Source organism: Sus scrofa, chromosome 14 (genome assembly GCF_054392235.1).
Source record: "Sus scrofa isolate SSC_HxYL_T2T_F1_AM1 chromosome 14, Sscrofa_HxYL_maternal_Yorkshire_Landrace_v2.0, whole genome shotgun sequence".
NCBI lineage: Eukaryota > Metazoa > Chordata > Mammalia > Artiodactyla > Suidae > Sus > Sus scrofa.
In genome coordinates, this window is record NC_139396.1 from 130,099,889 (window position 1) to 130,113,278 (window position 13,390).

A 13,390-nucleotide genomic window follows, 5' to 3' on the forward strand; every position below is an offset into this window, starting at 1 on the left:
GGATCCATATTATTCTAAAGCATGGGCAGGACGACTACAAGCATTTAAGCAGTTTGGTGCCGCACAACTCATAATATATGTGCAAGGACCCCTGGAGTTGTATAGTATGTAACAGCCCTAGTTCTGAATATTATTTATTACCATTTATTCAACCATTCTCCTACCAATGAGAGTGTCTTTTGATGCACTTGGTCAAAGTGTTGTTTAGTTTTTCATACCGTTGCTGTTTTCCTAGGATTAATACTATCACTTAGAGAGGACTATTGCAGTTTCACCTATAATTATGGGTTTGTCTGTTTCTTCTTTTAGTTCTGTCAGGTTTTGCTCCATGTGTTTTGAAACGCTGCTGTTAGATACACACAGATTTAGAACTTAGGTCTTCTTAATGAATTAACCGTTTTATCATTGTGCAGTGTTCCTCTTTATCCTTAGCAGTTTCCTTTGCTCTGAAGTCTATTTTTGTCTGATGTTTATATAGCCACTCCAGCTTTCTTTAGATTAGTGTTCACCTGTATATTTATATATGCAGGTATTTTATAATGTATTTGTATATACCAGGTAATGTATATTTTCATCTTTTTATTTTTAACGTATCTATATAATGATGCTTAAAGAGAGTTTCTTAGCATGCAGTTGGGTTATGTTTTCTTTTTTTAATGCCCTCCAACAATGTCTTTTTTAAATGGTATATTTATACTATTTATACCTAATATAATTACTTATGTTTGCAATTAGGTATACCATTTTATTATTTGTCTTCCATTTGTTCCCTCTGTTTTTGTTCCCCTGTTTTCTCTTTCCTATACTGTTAGGTTATATGAATACTTCTTAGTATTTCATTTTAATATATCTATCATATTTTTTACTATATTTTTCATATGTACTTTTAAAGGTTTCTTTGGGGATTATACTATATATACTTAACCTTTCATAGTCTAATCAGAATCTATTTTTTGGGAGTTCCCGTCGTGGCGCAGTGGTTAACAAATCCGACTAGGAACCGTGAGGTTGCGGGTTCGGTCCCTGCCCTTGCTCAGTGGGTTAACGATCCGGCGTTGCTGTGAGCTGTGGTGTAGGTTGCAGACGCGGCTCGGATCCCGCGTTGCTGTGGCTCTGGCGTAGGCCGGTGGCTACAGCTCCGATTCAACCCCTGGCCTGGGAACCTCCATATGCTGAGGGAGGGGCCCAAGAAATAGCAACAACAACAACAACAACAATAACAACAACAACAAAAGACAAAAAAAAAAAAAAAGAATCTATTTTTTACCACTTTAAGTGATTGTAGAACTGTTACCACCATTTATATTTCTTTACCCTTCTGCCTTTATGCCATACGTATATTTAATACAAAGAACTATCTCGTGCAATAATAAAGGCTGAGAGATCCCAAGATCTGCAGTCGGGAAGCTGGAGACCCGGAGAGCTGATGGTGTAAGATCCAGTCTGAAAGCCACTGGACTCAAGACCCACAAAGTGCCAGTGTTTCTGTTTGAATCTGAAGGCTGAAAAAGATCTATGTCCCAGCTCATAAGCAGTCAGGCAGGAGAAGTTTCCTCTCATTCACAGGAGGGTCAGCTTTTTTATTGTATTCAAGCCTTCACCTGATTGAATGAGGGCCACCCACAAAGGCAGGTGTGATATTCTGATACAATAAGTATATATTTGATCTTTGTCCCAGTTCTTGACATAAGAGCTTCTAAAACCCATGGAATTTCCTGAGCGATAGGAGTGAGAGGAGTATCTTTTGATATTCATAAGCCCCTTTCAAGCATATACCTGAGTTTATGCCAATAAAGTAACTTTTGGTGGGCCCCTAGATAGCATCAGGATGGGGGCTGGAATCAACTGTGTATTTAGAGGGTTGAAACTCTCAGCCCTATTCCCTGACCTCTGTCAGGGAGGGGAGAGGTTGGGGCTTACATGGTCAATGACTCAATCAGCCATGCCATAAAACCCCCAAACAATAAAGTTCAGAGAGTTTCCAGGTTGGTGAACACATCAAGATGTAGAAGAGTGAGAAAGCGTGGAAGGCATGCCTGAGAGGGCAGGGTAGCTTCATGCCCTTCCCTGTACCTTGCTCTGTGCACCTTTTCCACCTGGCTTTATAATAAGCCAGTAATGATAAGTAAAGAGTTTTCCTGAGTTCTGTGAGCACATTATCAAACCTGAGGTGAGGGTTGTGGGAAACCTTGATTTTGAGCTGGTCAATCAGAAAGTAGTACAGGAGATTCGTGTCTCAAGTCCAGGTAGTCTTGTGGGACCGAGCCCTTAACTTTTGGAATCTGATATTAATTGCAGGTAAATTGTGTCAGAATTGAATTGAATTGTAGGACACTCAGTAGGTAGAGAGTTAGTAAATTGGTCAGTGTGAGGAAAAACTCCCACAATTTAGTGTCAGAAATGTTGCAAATAAAAACAGATTCTAGTAGGAGAGAGCAATATGCTTTAATCAGTCTGCAGATTCAAATGTTTATCTCATCCAAAAACACCCTTACAGTTACACTCAGAATAATGTTTGACCAAATGTCTAAGCACCTGATGCACCAGTCAGCTGACACATAGAATTAACCATCACAATCATCTTACTCAGAAGTAGAACGTTATCATACAGCATTTTATTTTATTTTGTCCTTTTTTTTTTTTGTCGTTTCTAGAGCCTCACCCACAGCACATGGAGGTTCCCAGGCTAGGGGTCTAATCAGAGCTGTAGCTGCCGGCCTACACCAGAGCCACAGCAATGCCAGATCCTACACAACAGCTCATGGCAACGCCAGATCCTTAACCCACTGAGCAAGGCCAGGGATCGAAGCTGCAACCTCATGGTTCCTAGTCGGATTCATTAACCACTGAGCCATGATGGGAACTCCTATACAGCATTATAAAATTTGAATACTTTCTTGTAGATCACGGATTATAAATGTCTACGTATACTGGCTTTAAAAAAAATAGCTTTAACATCCTGCATTATTTTCAAGTGGTTTTGAAATGTGATGTAGGAATTCTTCCATATCAAGCTCATAACAGGTGTGATTTACCTTCTTAGGACCACTCCAACTACTAGGTGGTGAATATTTTGGAGAAGGATAGGAGTGGTGGTAATAAAACAAGAAATTATTGTACCAGTCCAAGTAATAGATAATGGTGACTTGGGCCAGGATGTTGAGAATGGACATGAATAGCAGTTGTAGTGAGCCGAATAGTGCCCCCCACAACATGTGTGTCTACACAAAACCTGAGAATGTGATCTTATTTGGAGACAGGGTCTTTGCAGATATAGTTATTTAAGATGAGGTTATACTGGTAGCGTAGGCCCTAAACCCAATGAGTGGTGTCCTTATAATAAGAGGAGAGGACACAGACAGACAGGAAGGCCATGTGAGAAGGGAGGCAGAGAGGTTGGAGTGATGCAGCTACAAGCCAAGGATTGCTTGGAGCCACCAAGAGATGACAGGGAAAGGAAAGGAAGGATTCTTCAGAGGAGCTTACTGAGTGCCGGATTTCAAACTTCTCACCTCCAGAACTGCGAGAGAATAAATTTTTGTTGTTTTGAGTCACTCGGTTTGTGAGAAAATAATACAGTAGTAGACCAACATATATTTGTTAGGAAGAAATGCCAGATTTTCATTGGAAATGATTAATTTAACTTCAATTGGGTGAAATATGGAAGACTGAACACAGAATGTACCCCTACTCCCTCTCAAGTGGACCACAGCAGTAAATAAAGGCTTGGAAACTGGAAAGTAGAGAAATGCATGGTAACCAATTCACCAGACCAAAGAAAGCTGAAAATAAAGTGCCTTCCGATTCAGGGATGTTGGTACTGCTGGAAATCAACAAGAGCCTCAGAAAGACTCAGGACCTGGACACTTCAAAGATGGTAGAGGTAGAAATGTGATGTGAGTTGAAAATAGGAGGAGTAGGGGAATTCCCATTATGGCTCAGGGGGTTAAGAACCTGACTAGGATCCATGAGGATTTGGGTTCGATCCCTGGCCTTGATCAGTGGGGTAAAGGATCCGGCATTGCCGTGAGCTGTGGTGTAGGTTGCAGATGAGGCTTGGATCCCATGTAGCCATGGCTGTGGTGTAGGCTGTCAGCTGCAGCTCTGATTCGACCTCTAGCCTGGGAACTTCCATATACCATAGGTGAGGCCCTAAACAAAATAAAAATAAATTGAAATAAATTTTCAAAAAAAAAAAAAAGGAAATAGGATTAGTTAACAGCTTTTCAAAGGAATAGCTTAACCATAATACTGCTTCCTCATCCTTTGTAACCAGGCAACCAATACCTACCAATACCACAAAACTGGAATTTTATCTTTTAAAGAGGTTTAACTATGGAGAAGGGCGTTATCCACTGAGATCAGAGAGATTATGTGAAAGTCTGTATGCTGTACTATATGGTGAAGACAGCCTTTTAAGCTGCTCCTCCATGTAGCCTCCAAACATTATCGGCCAGTTTTATATCACTTCCCTGTGCCCTCGGCAGAAAATTAGAGGGTTCTGCTTTAAGGAAATGACCTATCCAGGAGAAAAAATTTAGGGTGGGGGATCCCAATCTACAGACTATTGGGAACCCCTAGATGCTTACTGTAAGCCTGCCATTCAGTAAGCTCTATTCATGTACATACATGCTAATAACCTTTTAAAAACTTCACTTGTAAATTTGAACTGACAGCCAAAGATCACCACATATCTGAAAAAACTCACTAATATGTGAATCAAAGATTAAAATAAGTAAAAGAAGCCATGATGAAACAGAGACAGTGAATATAGAGAGAAGAAAAATTTATTTAAAAGAAAATATTAACATCCTTAGAATAATAAGAGAAAATATTGTATCTACAATCCAAAAACAGGATGCTATGTTTTTGTTTTTGTTTTTTTTTTAAATCTAGAACATGAAAGAGCTGTTGGGAAATTGTTAAAAAATTTAAAATCCAACCAAAAAAATCCAAAAGAAGAATTTGGATTGAAAATTGTGGGACTTTTCAAAAAGAACAAAAGGACAAAGAAAGGGATAATAGGCAAGCAAAAATAAGAAATTTAGATCAGCTTAGGGGAGCCAAGATCTGACTGAGTTCCAGAAAGTGAGAAATGAGAAAATGGAAGAGAGCAAACTATTTTAAAAAACTCCAGGAAATCTCCAGAATTGAAGTTTCTAAGTCTCAGAATAAAACACCCCACTGAATGTCCAGAACAATGAATGAAAAATTACCCACACCAAAGTAAACTGTAAAGTCACTGTAAAGTCAGAGCACTGAGGACATAGAGGAATCCAGATAGAATAGGTTTTAGGTTTCATGTAGCGTAACAAGAAGCAGAACAGCTTCAGATTTCCCAATAACAATGCTGGAAGTTAGAAGACATTGCAGCATGACTTGAAAAATTATGAAAGGAAATGGTTTCCAGGTTAGAATTTCATACTTAACCAAACATCCATGTGCGAGAGTAGATTAAAGATATTTTCAGTTAGGGAGTTCCCTTGTGGCAGGGTGGATTAAGGATCTGGTGTTATGGAGTTCCCGTCATGGCGCAGTGGTTAGCGAATCCGACTAGGAACCATGATGTTGCGGGTTCGGTCCCTGCCCTTGCTCAGTGGGTTAATGATCTGGCGTTGCCGTGAGCTGTGGTGTAGGTTGCAGACGCGGCTCGGATCCCGCGTTGCTGTGGCTCTGGCGTAGGCCAGTGGCTACAGCTGCGATTCGACCCCTAGCCTGGGAACCTCCATATGCTGCGGGAGCGGCCCAAAGAAATAGCAAAAAGACAAAAAAAAAAAAAAAAAATCTGGTGTTGTCATTGCAGTGACTTGGGTAGCTGCTGTGGCGAGTGTTTGATTCCTGGCCCAGAAACTTCCACAAGCTGCAGGCACAGCCAAAAAAAAAAAAGATATTTTTATATATAAAAGTTCTTGAAGATTTGCCTCCCAGGCACCCTTTCTCAGAAAGCTATAGAAGTATATAGTCCAAGGATAAGAAGGACATAGAATCCTAACCCTAACCCTAACCCCAACCCTAACCCTAACCCTAGAAAGGGATCTAACCCAAGATAGGCAGATAGTTATCAGCTCTAGACAGAACCCATCACCACTGGAGCTGAAGGGTCAGGGCAGATGAGTCCAGGAGAATAAATTATCTGGGAGGCTTGACTTTTTTGAATGTTGAATGGATGCATTTTACAGAGCTATTGAACAATGTAGGAAACCTAGATATAGACTTGAAGAAAGCTAAGCAAAAAAAAAAAAAAATCAGGTAAATAAAAAGGAAAATAATAATTATAGCACACTATATTTATGTACTCCTAAGAATGAAAACAACTGAAAATGGATATAATCAAAATGTGTGAAAATTATATATTAGGGAGATGGAAGAAGGAGGAAATGTGTGTGTGAAAGGTAATGTAAAGCACCTAAATCTTTATTTTCCAGGAAAATAAATAAATCTACCTAAAATGACAAATCAAAATCATAATATACACATGTTTTGAAAGATAGCAGACACTGAGAAATAGCTAAAAGGAACTCAAAGTTCACATCTTTGAAATGGGATTTGGAAATGGGAATGGAGTGGAACCAAGAGACTGTTGTTTTTTGTTATATGCTTTTTAGCAATATTTGACTACTTAATGGGTACATGCAAATTTCCTTGATATGCTTTATTGGTTCTTACTAAAGTATAGCTGATTTACAACAGTATATTAATTTCAAATATAAAACATATTGATTCAATATCTTATAGGTTATACTCCATTTAAAGTTACTATGAAATATTGACTATATTCCCTGTACTGTACAATATGTCAATGTAGGTTATTTATTTTATGTATATTAGTTTGTACCTCTTAATCTTCTACCTCTGTTTTGCTCCTCCCCCTTCCCTCTCCCTATGGGTAACCAGTTTTTATCTGTATCTGTGAGAGTGTTTCTGTTTTCTTATATTCCTTTGTGCTTTGACTTTTAGATTCCACGTGTAAGTAATAAGTATTTGTCTTTCTCTGTCTGACTTATTTCACAAAGCATAATACCATCCAGGTTCACCCATGTTGTAACAAGTTTTCATTCTTTTTTATGGTTGAGTAGTGTTCCATTGTATAGATACATTGCATTTTCTTTATCCATTCATTTGTTGATGGACACTTAGGTTGCTTCCATATCTTGGCAGTCGTAAATAATGGTGGTATGAACATTGAGGTGCATGTATCTTCTCAAATTAGTGTTTTCATTTTCTTTGGATATATACCCAGGATAAGAACTGTTGGATCATACAGGCCTACCTCAAGAACCAAGAAAAGTCTCAACCATAGTTTCCATTGTGGCGCAGTGATAATGAACCCAACTAGTATCCTTTAGGACATGGGTTTGATCCCTGGTCCTGCTCAGTGGGTTAAGTACCCGGTGTTGCTGTGCGCCTTGCTGTAGGTCACAGATGCAGCTTGGATCTGACGTTGCTATGGCTGTGGCATAAGCCAGCAGCTGCAGCTTCAATTCATTCCCTAGCCTGGGAATTCCATATGCCATAGTTGCAGCCCTAAAAATAAAAAACAAAAGAAAAAGAAAAGAAAAAGAAAAATCTCAACCTAATCTACCATCTAAAGGATTAGAAAAAGAAGAACGAACAAAGCCAAAGTCAGCAGAAGGAAGGAAATAAGAAAGATAATGAGGAAATAAATAAAATAGAGACCAAAAAAAGATTAATGAAAACAAAAACTTAAAAAAAAAAGATAAAATTGATCAGCTTTAGCCCCAGTTAGCAAGGATAAAAAAAGATTGGACTGAAATAAATAAAAAATGAAAGAGGAGAAATCACAAATTGTATCACAGAGATAAAAAAATCAAACCAGAATACTATGAATAGTTATATGCCAATAAATTGGAGTAACCTGGAAGAAATGGATAAAGTTCAAGAAATACTCTTCCAAGACTGAATCAGGACGAAATAGACAATCTGAACACTACTATTGAAATAAAGTTAGTAATAATAAAAAAAAAAAAAACTTACAGCAAACAGGAGTTCCCATCGTGTCTCAGTGGAAATGAATCTGACTAGCATCCATGAGGACACAGGTTTGATCCCTGGCCTTGTTAAGCAGGTTAAGGATCCGTCGTTACCCTGAGCTGTGGTGCTAAGTCGCAGATGTGGCTGAGATCCTGAGTTGCTGTGGCTGCGGTGTAGGCCAGTAGCTGAACCTCAGATTCTACCCCTAGCCTGAGAAACTTCATATGCCACAGAACCTTCATATGGTCCTAAAAAGACAAAACAAAACAAAAAACAACTTCCAGCAAACAAAAGTCCAGTACCAGATCGCTTCATAGGGAGGATTCTACCGAACATACATTGAAGAACTAACACCCTTCCCAAACTATTCCAAAAATTGAAGAGGGAAACTCCCAAATTCATTCTATGAGGCCACCATTATCCTGATACCAAAATCAAGGATACCAGAAGCAAAGAAAATTACAGGCCAATATCTCTGATGATTATAAATGCAAAAATCCTCAACAAAATATTAGCAAACCAAAATCAATAAGAATATATATATATTTAAAATGATTATAAATATGTACTTGTTGCCATTTTGCTGCTTGGATTTGGTTTCTGGTGGTTTTTTAAGTTCTTCTCTGTCCTTCTTCTTTTAGTTTATTCCTGTGTAGTTTCTCCAGTGGTATGTTTGTATTCTTTTCTCTCCAGTTTTTGTAGATTTGTTGTAGGTTTTAGATTTGTAGTTATCATGGAGTTCATATATGCTGACCTATATATCTACTTATTTTAAAATGATATTCATTTAAGTTCAGACATAAAGATCTACTTTTTTTTACTGCCCTCCCCCCATTTTGTATTTTTAATGTCATATTTTATACTTTCCTATTTATCCCTTATCTATTTATTGTGATTATAACTGATTTTACAATTTGTGTTTTTAATCTTTATACTAGCTTATTTAAGTGGTTGATTTGCCTTTAGTGTACATTTGCCTTTACGAGTGGGATTTTTTTCCTTTCCTATTAACTTCTTGTAGCTTTTTCTTTTCTTTAGAGAAGATCCTTATATTTCTTCTAGGATTGGTTTAGTATTGATGAACTCTTAGTTTTGGTTGTCTGAGAAGTGCTTTCTCTCCCCTTCAATTCTGAATGATAATCTTGCTGGGTAGATTATTGTGAGCTGTAGGTTTTTTCCTTTCAGTATTTTAAGTATATCATGCCACACCCTTCTGGTTTGCAGAGTTTCTGCAGAAAATCAGTTTATAGACTTATGGGGATTCCCTTGTATATGACTCTTTGTTTTTCTCTTTCTGCCTTTAGAATTTTTTTTTTATTTTTAACTCTTGCCATTTTAATTATTATATGTCTTTGTGTGAGTCTCTGGGTTCATCTTGTGTGGGGACTCCCTGTGCTTCCTGGACCTACATATATGTTTCCCTCTTTGGGTTCAGGAATTTTTCAGCCATAATTATATCAAATAATTTTTCTACCCTTTTCTCTCCCTTCTCCTTCTGCAAGCCCTATTATAATGCAAGTGTTAGTACACTTGTTATTGTCCTTAGAGGCCCCTTAAACTGCTCACATCTTTTTAAAATTTGTTTTCTTTTTCCTGTTCTGATTGGGTGATTTTACTTTCACTTGTCTTCAGGGTTACTTATTTTTCTTCTGTATCACCTAGTCTGCTCTTAATTCCTTTTAGTGTGTTTTTTCATTTCAGCTATTTTATTTCTCAGTTCTGATTTGTTCTTTTTATATTTGTAGTTTCTTGTTAAAATTCTGTGTTCCTTTATTCTTTTCCCTAGTTCAGTTAGCATTTTTATTACTAATGCTTTGAACTCTTTATCTGGTAAGTAATTTATCTCTGTTTCATTAATTGTTTTCTCAGATTTTCTTCTTGTTCTCTCATTTGGAACAAATTCCTCTGTCTTCTCATTTTTGCTTAGCTTTCTGTGTCTTGATGAATTTAGGAATAGTTGCCTATTCCAGTTTGAAAGTTGTCCCTGTATGGGAGCATTCCTCTGCACTCTACATGTGTCAATGCATGTGTTGATTTGGTGGGAGAGCTGGATCTAAAGTGAGCATGGGTCATGTCCTTCCCCAGAGTATGCTGGCAGCTATCACTTGGTGGGAGGTGGAGCCGGAGATGGAGGGGATAGAGCCTGAGCCATGTGGGTGTAAGTCAGGGCACCTATTCTCAATGGCTGTCAGAGCCCTATTGGGGCAATGGTGCTCCCAAGGTGCTAGAACAGAAGCCTTGAGGGTTGGTTTGGAGCTGGTTCTGTTCCCTCTAAGTGTGCACTCTCCCCCATTCCAACAACTGCATCTTCACTCCAAAGAAGAGGAGCACTGGAGCAAGGGGGCAGGGCTAGAGTGGGTACCCAGTGCAGGCTGGGCTATGCACTGGGGTGATCCCAGCACACCAGTTGTAGCTCAAGACAGCTCCCACTGCCACTTCTACAAGAGCTAATAATGGCCACACTTGCCCAGTTCAGATGCAGCGTGGAGTCCAAGCTGACTCTGTGCACTACAACTGCCCACTTTCTTTGGCACAGCAGGCTTCACTCTTGTGGGGAGCTGCACTGGGGGTGGAGGTGTGCTGGAACGGTGCTTGGTACAGGCTAGGGTCCCTGCTGGGGTGGTCATGGGGTGGTAATGGGGCAGTTTCAATATGCTTCCTCCATGTTTTGCAGGAGTAAACAAACATGTACATACTTTTCAGGAGCAGAATCTAGGTTTCTTACACCAGGTTTCTTACCAGTGTTAATCTCAGTGGTTTTCAAACCAGCTAAGGGGACTGTGAGGCTAGGGAGCTCAATATGTGGTTCAAACTGTTTACTCCCCAGGGAGGATTGCTGAGCCCTCCTCTTCTGTGTCCCCTCCTAAGGGCTCAGATCCTGACCTGATCACTTCTCTTCCCTTCCTACCTGACTCTTTGTGGCTCTTTCTTTACAGCCTTGTTTGTACAAGAGTCTGCCAGTCTCCAGTTGTTTTCAATGAGAATTGCTCCCCATGTAGATGTATTTTTGATGTTCTCATGGGGGAGGTATGCTCCACCATCTTAATCTCGAGCCACGTTGATATGCTTTAAATTAAAAACTTTTACAACTGGATAATAATCAGAGCTTTATGGGGAATGTTGGGCCTCTTTCCCTACAGAGTACTTTGTAAAATGTGAATAGCAAGAGTAAAGAAGCTAAAATGTTGCAGTCAGAAGCAATCTCAGTCATCATTCAGTTCACTTTGTATGTGAGGTAAGAGGTGACCTACCTAAGGCCACTCCACTAAGAAGGAACAAATCAAGAACCAAGAACCAGAGCCCAGGGCTTCTGGCTTCAATTCAAGTCCTTTGCATCCAGCAGAATATGATATAGCCATTGAAAGGAATTCGGGATGTTCTGTTATGGAATGTTCACCAGAATATATTGTATGACAAATCTAGGAACACAAGAGTGTAATGTGTTGCCATTTGTGACAAAGTAGGGCAAGGAGATTATTTACAAATGCTTATAAATATCTGGATTTCCCTGGAAGGGTACAAAGGCAAATAGTAATAATGCTGCCTCTAGGTAAAACTGGGATCAAGGGAGGGAGGGAGACTTGCTAGTCACCGTATATAGTCTTCTACTGTTTGAATATTCTACCTTTTGCATGCATTCATTTGAATAATGAGTGGATTGTTTAAACAGTTTAAAATCATAGCTTTTCACCGCCTAAAATTCAGTGAGTTACAAAAACTCTGCAGACTCTGGTCCCACTCTCATCTGTTGCCAAACCCATCTTGTGCCTTATGCTGCAGGCACACCGGGGTCCCTACAGTTTCCTTACTCTGTTCATGATGTAGAAGTTCTGCCTTTTTAACTTCTATCCTCTCATTCTTTTACTGATCACTGCCTTCACGACTTCCTATCTCCTCTTCACTCCGGGCATATGCTGTCCTCCATGTTCATTCCAAACATGGCTTCTCCTTAGGGCTTTTGCATTTACAGTTCCCTCTACCTGGAACACTCAGCTTCAAGATATCTGCAGGCTTCCTAACCTCCCTTAGGACTTTGCATACCCTACCTTATCATAAAACAGTGTCCACTCACTGTCACTTTCTATTCTTTTTTGTTTATTTTTCTTCACAGCACTTGTCACTATGTGGCTTTGTTGTTGTTGCTGTTCATTTATTGTATTCCTCTCAGCATTAGAATATAAATTCTGTATGTTCTACATAGAGAGCAGACTTTATCTAGGAATTAAGAAAATACCTAATTGTGTCCAGCTTACCCTAATGAAGTTGATGAAGAAATACAACAGACCTGAATTTTGCATTTTAGGTACTTTATGGTCTAAGACACATTGGGAACTTACATCTGTTCTCTCTCATGCATATGCACACACGTGCACACACACACACACACACACACACACACAAACACTCAAATGAATAAACATTCCAGCCCTTTCATCATAAGAGGCAAGTCCAGAAAATAGAATGATTTCTGAACAAGTATGTCCCAGTGAATAACATCTTCAAAGGAGAAACCGTGAGAGACAGCCTACTTATTAAACTGATGATTACAGTCTGTAACTCATTTATGTGAAAGGTTCTTTAAACAAGCCCTGGACATGTAACTTATTGGGAAGCCAAATTATTGTCATAAAGTTGCTTAGTGCACATGAATTGGAACCTGAGGAGGTAGGTACTATTTAAATGACATTATAAATGACATGGAGATTTAGCCTGTTGTGGCCATCTTCTCTCTAGGGGACTAAGATAGGACAAGGCAGCCTCTCCCCAGATGATGCTGGGCTAGACTGGGTTCTGCCAACTTCTGCTTCGGAGTTTTCCTTGTCTTGCCATTGGTTCCTGTAGCCCTGCTCTCCTGAGCATAAGCATTGTGTCACAGAGCTCACATACATATTTGTAGCTGTTCTTCAAGTATGCAAAGATGTCATTGCGATAACTAAAACCCAGATTCATGCAACATACATTCATCACTTAATAGTAGATCATTATCATGCATCTTTTGGGACAAAGATTCTAAGTAAAAGGGTTAGGGGTCCCTGATTTATTTTTCGGTATTTAAAGCGGTTGATCTACATTCTCAGAAGTGATCACTGTCCCAGGATGATCATCTACTTCTGTTATGATATTCCACTAAACAGGTTAAGATACAATTGATTAGATTTCTGTTAATCACATTTCAGGTCTTACACCACCTTAATTGATGTTGGAGTGTTTCCAGTTTGTTGTTTCCTGATTTAAGACCACAGATGGTTAATTACATCTACTACACATTTGACAGGTTACTAAAGGTAATCTTAACCCCCTTCATTTGAAGCTCTTGGGAATCTTTAAAGCAAAGGAAATGAGATTAATTAGGTTTCTAGAAGAAGGAACAGGTTTAAGGTGGAACTTAGGTTTCTAG